Source organism: Myotis lucifugus, unplaced genomic scaffold (genome assembly GCF_000147115.1).
Source record: "Myotis lucifugus unplaced genomic scaffold, Myoluc2.0 scaffold_412, whole genome shotgun sequence".
Taxonomy (NCBI): domain Eukaryota; kingdom Metazoa; phylum Chordata; class Mammalia; order Chiroptera; family Vespertilionidae; genus Myotis; species Myotis lucifugus.
This window is the reverse complement of record NW_005871460.1, coordinates 603,902-610,918: the sequence shown is the minus strand read 5'-3', so window position 1 is coordinate 610,918 and position 7,017 is coordinate 603,902. Positions and strand designations below refer to the sequence as shown.

General features: G+C 41.2%; 1 protein-coding gene and 1 pseudogene across 1 annotated transcript in view; one reads left to right on the top strand and one right to left on the bottom strand.

Moving 5' to 3' along the window:
• LOC106694406 (zinc finger protein 883-like) overlaps window positions 1-7,017 on the top strand; it is a 120,899-nt gene that overhangs the window by 110,829 nt on the left and 3,053 nt on the right. The window lies entirely within an intron of this gene.
• LOC102441464 overlaps window positions 4,679-7,017 on the bottom strand; it is a 2,503-nt pseudogene continuing 164 nt past the window's right edge.

Here is a 7,017-nt window from a genome sequence, read left to right as displayed (position 1 = left end):
AGGGAGCTGATCGATGTTTCTATCTCATCGATGTTTCTAGCTCTCTCTAACTCTCTATTCCTCTCCCTTAAAATCAATAGAATATGTTTAAAAATATGTTTAAAAAGAAAAAAAAAAAGGAACATTGATGTGAGAGAAACATCAATCAGCTGCCTCTTTCACACCCCCTACTGGGGATGTGCCCACAACCAAGGTACATGACCTTGACCGGAATTGAACCTAGGACAATTAGTCTGCAGATCTATGCTCTAGCCACTGAGCCAAACCGATTAGGGCTGTTTTTGATTCTTTTTTTTTTTTAAATATATTTTATTGATTTTCTACAGAGAGGAAGGGAGAGAGATAGAGAGCTAGAAACATCGATGAGAGAGAAACATTGATCAGCTGCCTCCTGCACATCCCCCACTGGGGATGTGCCTGCAACCCAGGTACATGCCCTTGACCGGAATCGAACCCGGGACCCTTCAGTCCGCAGGCCGACGCTCCATCCACTGAGCCAAACCGGCTTCGGCTGTTTTTGATTCTTTAGTAAATTTGATTACATTCTTCATTTTGCCATCAAAGAATTTATTATTAGGTTGTAGAAATGGAACTAATGGTCGCATGTGTATTTTGCATCCTGTAACTTTTCTGATTTTAATTCTTTATTCTTCTTTTATCTTCACCCGAATAGTGAGGATATTTTTTCCACTGATTTTTTTTTAGAGAGAGAGTGTGGGAGAGAGAGAGAAAGAGAAACATCGATTGGCTGCCTCCCACATGTTGCCCCTACTGTGAGTGGGGATCGGACCTGCAACCCAGGTATCTACCCTTGAATGGGAATCAAACCTTACCCCTCAAGTTTACAAGGCAGTAATGTCATCAGTGAAGCACAGTTGCTAGGTATATTTATTTATTCTTTAAATTATTATTATTTTTTTTTATTTTTCTCATTAAGATTTTAAATATAGATGTAAATGAAAATTCTCATTAAAAAATATTAGAGAAAAGTTTCCATTTATTTCTTTAGAATAAAGATTTAGTGCACAAATACAGCCCAAAGCCAAAAGAAAAATAGCTTTGCCCTGTCATTGTTCTAAGAAAGCACTGCAGTTACTCAGAATAGGCCAAAAGAAAAGAAGCAATTCCTGGAGTTCTAGATTTTACGGAAGGACCACATGAGACTATGTACATCGATTTGATGTGCAAATATATGTATTTTTTATTTCCTAGAGGAAGAGGAGAGAGAGATAAAAACATCAATGATGAGAGAGAGTCATTGATCAGCTGGCTCCTGCACGACCCCCTGCTGGTGACTGAGTTCGCAACCAGTGCAGGTGTCCTAACAAAGAATCCAATTGTGATCTCCTAGTTCAGGGGTGGGCAATCTTTTTGTGAGTGCATGCGGAAACCAGCAAAATCTCTGACTCAAAATTCTTCTGCGTGCCAACCCTAATTTTTTGAGAACATGTTACACCTACTTGATACCTCTTAAGGTGTACGTAGGTGAAGAATCTTGAAGTAATAATAAAATTCATTTGGGCACCAAAAACACAGTATATGATGATGAAAAATACATTTATTTTTTAATGTATACATGTACACTAATAGTCCGACAGAAACTTTATTACTCCGTTTGATATTTTCAGTGGGACTTTTGCTGCTGCATCACTGATGACAGAGGTTTTACATTAGGTTTGTATTTCGTGACCTTCAGAGATATGCACAAGCTACTACTTTCATCCGTCAGGCTACTCCTGTTACGAGACTTAACAAAATTCATCACTGAGAACAAAGATTCACAAGCGTATGTGGATGAAAACATGGAGAGTAATGCTGTTGCAAAGTTTTCTAAACAGAAAAAATGTTCTGGAATGGCATTCCAAGTCCTCAATAGTTCATTTTCGACAGTTCTCTCTGGTACTCCTGTCTCTAATTGTTTTTTTTCAATGTTTTCCAAGTCAACTCTAAGGTCGATAAATTTCTGCTTCCAAATTGAGCTACTCTGAAATTCAATCAACTGCATTTCAAAGTCAGCCATGTCTATCCATGAAAACTGTAAGTTTAGTTCCTCCAGTTTCATGCTGTCTGGAAACCTCATGAATTTTGCTGTCTCTTCCAGTTCTCTGAATTTCGCAATTCTTGAGAGGAACTGCTCAATAGTTGACTCGATGATGTTTAAAAACAGCTTTTGAAGGCTTTGACAGTCCGTTCTGTCATTTTTGGGAGGCCTTTGATGTGCCTCTTGAGGTTTGGGAAATATCTAAATTTCTCACCATCCACGTCCCTTTTTAAAACTTCCAGTTTCTTTTCAAAAGCCTTTATGTAACCAAACATAACCTCAAGTATCTTGCCAATTCCTTGTAATTTAACATTTAAGTCATTCAAATGTTCACAATAATTGTAAATGCAAGATTATAAGAGAGGGTTTTGCATGCCAGCTAAAGTTACTGGCGTGTCTTGTTTGGCACATGTGCCAGGGGTTTCCCTCCCCCCTGTCCTAGTTCATGAGTCAATGCTCAATCAGTGAGACATACCGGGCAGCATTTATTGATTGATTTTAGAGACAGAAATGGAGAGAGAGAAACAGAGTGAGGCATCGATGTGCTGTTGTACCCATCTGTGCATTCATTGGTTGTCCCCTACATGTGCCCTGATGGGGGATCAAACCCACAACCTTGGGGCATCAGGGCCACACACTCAACGACTGAGCCACCTGGACAGAATTCTGAACTTGTTTGTTAATTTCAGGAGCTCATAGTGGGATCTTGAGAAATTTCTCTTTGGAGGGTCATGTCGTCTCCTAACATCCACATCTCTTATGATGCATTGTGGTTCATAGTGACAGGTGTAATGTCTTATCTTTTATTTCTTTTTTTACTTATTTGAGGCTTGGTTTCTGTTTATTTTTGCTTTAGTGTAGCTAACGACCTGCACATTTTTATATCTTTTTTTTTTTTTAAATACCTTTTAGGTATTCCTTTCTATTGTCTTGTCTCTCCTTTATTTATGTTTGTTCTAATATTTGTGGTTTCTTTCCTTTGAAACCTTTGGTTTACTTTCCTTTTGTGTTTCTAGTTTCCTGAGGTGCCATGTTAGGGTTCTTTGAGATCTTTTGTGACATGTAGGCATTTATCTCTCTTAAAATTTCTCCTTAGAATTACATTTTCTTTTTTAAAATATATTTTATTGATTTTTTACACAAAGGAAGGGAGGGAGAGGGATAGAGAGAAACATAGATGATAGAGAAACATTGATTGAGCTGCCTCCTGCACACTCCCTACTGGGGATGTGCCCGCCACCACGTACACGCCCTTGACCGCAATTGACCATGGGACCCTTCAGTCCTCAAGCCAATGCTCTATCCACTGAACCAAACCAGTTAGGGCTACATTTTTTTTTTTTGTTTGTTTGTTTTTGTTTTTTGTTTTAACTACAAGAATTTATTATTGATGGATCGGAGAATACAGTTTTAATGGAACAGTAAGGCACAGCTGTGGATGAAAACAGTTTGCTATACAGCCAAAAGGAGGAAAAAGCCACAATCTTAGGAACTTTAAATATGCAAGTCAAGGAGCCTTTGAAGTACCTCTTTAACGGATCAGTGTCTGTCCTTCCCTTTTATATGATTCCCATAACTCCATCACTTGATCACAAAGTCAGACTGACACTTCACCCAGAATTTCTCAGTCATTTATTCTTGAGTTGTGTAGCCTGGACACTCCTGTTCCCCACTCTGTCCAATCTCTTTGCATTTTTTGTTTTAAAGCAATTTCCTTCCTAAAGTATTATGTATCCATCTTGGATAGCCTTCCAAAGCAAGGAAACAAGCAAGCATGCAATGAGTCAGACAAAATCAGCCAAGGGTAGTTATAAGGATGAGCAGACTGATAGACTGTTAAGAGAGATGTTAGGATGATAACAGGCTGATTCAACGAGGTCTATACTAAGCTGACTTAGGCAGAAAAGTTGCTCTGGCTTGTGCAACGGGCTGTAATACCACCTCAGGTTTGCCAGGGCTACATTTTCTGAAATTTATACATAAGCTTTGGTACATTGTCTTGTTATTTACTTTGCCTCTAGACTTTTTGAGATCTCTTGTTTTTGGCTACCCTGAAATTCTTATGTCTTTCTTTATTATTCCTTTTACAGAGAGAGGAAGGGAAATGGGGGGGAGAGAGATGAGGGAGAAACATCAATTGGCTGCCATCTGCACAGTTGAAAACCGGGTATGGAAGCCACATTCTGATATGTGCCCTAATCAGGAATATAACCCTCCACCCTTCAATACACAGGATGCTGCTCCAACCAACTGAATCACACTGGCCAGGGCATTGTGTGGTTTGGAAACAAAACTTTCTGGGTTTTTTTTTGATAACAGGCCACTGGGATCAATGAGAACAGAAGTATCGTGGCTGATAGTGGTATCGCTGACCCTTTATTTTTATTTTATTTATTTATTTTAATAAAGACATTTATTCAGCGTCAGGATCAGACTATCACATTTAGCAATCAACAGCAAGGGTGCAAAAAAAAAAAATAATTTACATTAAAACCCTTGGTTGGAATGCTTGACACTTTCCACAGAGCAGACACTAAAATAACCTGTTATACAATTAGTCACAAATACAGTCCTCGAGTTTTTTTGCCCATTCACATGAGTATTGTCTAACACACGTCTTCTTTGTGGCAGCTAGGCCCTGCCACCACTGTGCTTGGCTAAGTTCACAAATCTGTTGTAACCTGTAGCTTCCCTGTCACTTCGCTGGCTCTCCTCTCCTGCTAAGCTTTGTTTCCTGGCAGTGATTAAAACCTTCTGCCACTGCCATAGCTACTGCTGCTGCTGGAACCGCCATAGCCACCTTGGTTTCGTGGTTTGGCAAAGTATTGACCTCCACCACCATAAGGGCCAGAGCTTCTGCCTCCAAAGTTTCCTCCTTTCATAGGCCCAACATTTGAAGATTGATGGTTGTAATGACCAAAATCATTGTAGCTTCCACCACCTCCAAAATTGCTTCCACTACCACCGCCAAAGCCTCCTCAGCCTCCTCCTCCGTTGTTATAGCTGTAGGCACTGCCCTGGTTTCCATAACCCTGTCCACCACTTCCATAGCCTCTGCTTCCTCCAGAGTAACCAGGGCCACCTCCTCCATAACCACCATAATTACCAAATCCATTATAGCCATCCCCACTGCCACCATCCCACCACCACCACGGCTGCCACCAAAGCCACCTCGACCACTGAATTTTCCTCCACGACCAATGTTGTCGTTTCCACCAAAACCACCTCCATGACCACCTCCGAAGTTTCCAGAACCACTTCGACCTCTTTGGCTGGACGAAGCACTAGCCATCTCTTGCTTAGATAGAGCTTTCCTTACTTCACAGTTGTGGCCATTCACAGTATGGTGTTTCTGAATGACAATCTTGTCTACAGAGTCATGGTCGTCAAAGGTTACAAAAGCAATGCCTTTCTTTTTGCCACTGTCTCGGTCAGTCATGATTTCAATCACTTCTATTTTCCCACACTTTTCAAAATAATCTCTTAGAGGATGTTCTTCAGTGTCTTATTTAATACCACCGACAAAAATCTTTTTCACAGTTAAGTGGGCACCAGGTCTTTGAGAATCTTCTCTCGAGACAGCGCTCTTTGGTTCCATCACTCTTCCGTCCACCTTGTGTGGCCCTGCGTTCGTGGCTGCGTCCACCTCCTCCTCAGTGGCATAGGTGACAAACCCAAAGCCTCTGGAGCGATTGGTGTTTGGATCTGTCATCACCACACAGTCCGTGAGCATTCCCCATGGCTCAAAATGGCTCCTCAGATTCTCATCGGTTGTTTCAAAGCTCAAACCTCCGATAAAGAGCTTCCGCAGCTGCTCCGGCTCTGGGAGACTCAGACTTAGACATGATGACTGCAACAGGGGAAATTCCAACGACGCTTACTCCGCGTCGTTCACCAGCAGAAAGGAGTGATCTAAGGAGCGTATCTCTCTTTTTAATTTTTATTTACAATATATTTTTATTGATTTCAGACAGCAAGAAAGAGGGAGAGAGATAGAAACATCAGTGATGAGAGAGATTCATCAATTCGCTGCATTGTGCATGCCCCCCAAGGTGGAACCGAGCCTGCAACTCGGTCATGTGCCCTTGACCTGAATCAAACGACCCTTCAGTTCACAAGCAGATGCTCAATCCACTAAGCCCAACTGGCTAGGGCTGACCCGCTTTTTAAAAAAATACATTTTTATTAATTTCTGAGAGGAAGGGGGGGAGAGAGAGAGAGAAACATTAATGATGACAAAGTGTCACTGATCAGCTCCCTCCTGCATGCCCCCTACAGGGACTGAACCCACAACAAACTGGGCATGTGCCCTTGAGTGGAATAGAACCTTGGACCTTTCAGTCCGCACGCTGACACTCTATCCACTGAGCAAACCAGCTAGGACTGACCCTTCATTCCTTCCTTCCTTTATTTACTTCCTTAGTTAGTTATTAACCGTTTTTTTGAACTTAGATTTCTTTAAATGTGTTTGCTCACCCAGTTTCCTGTCATCCTTTCTATGCAGTTGTCCTTATTTGGTATTCTGTATTACTGTTTGTCTTCATGGTACTCTTATTCCCATTTCCTGTGGGATTTTTTTTCATGGATAGCTGTCTGCTTACTCTGGGATGGGGAAAGATTCTCTGTCTCTCATTCTGTCATCTTGCTGATGTCACTCTCATAGGTCTTTTGCCTGTGATCTCATTTGTGCTTTGTTGTTCTACCACAGTGCTGACCATACCTCGTTTTAGTTTTTCTTTTAAGATTTGCATCATTTATCTCATGTTGTGGCTCAACTTGGATTTAAGAGGCAAAATCTTTTGTGCATCACAGGAGAAACATGACTTTATCAATGACAGGGTAGACCCAGAGGCAGTCTTGCCTTGGTGAAGGACTCTGGGGGCGGTTTTCATGCCTGGGCTCTTTTACATTCATAACTAGGAAGCCATTTTGTCACAACAAAAATGTTTTGTTACCATTGCACACTCCTTCACCAT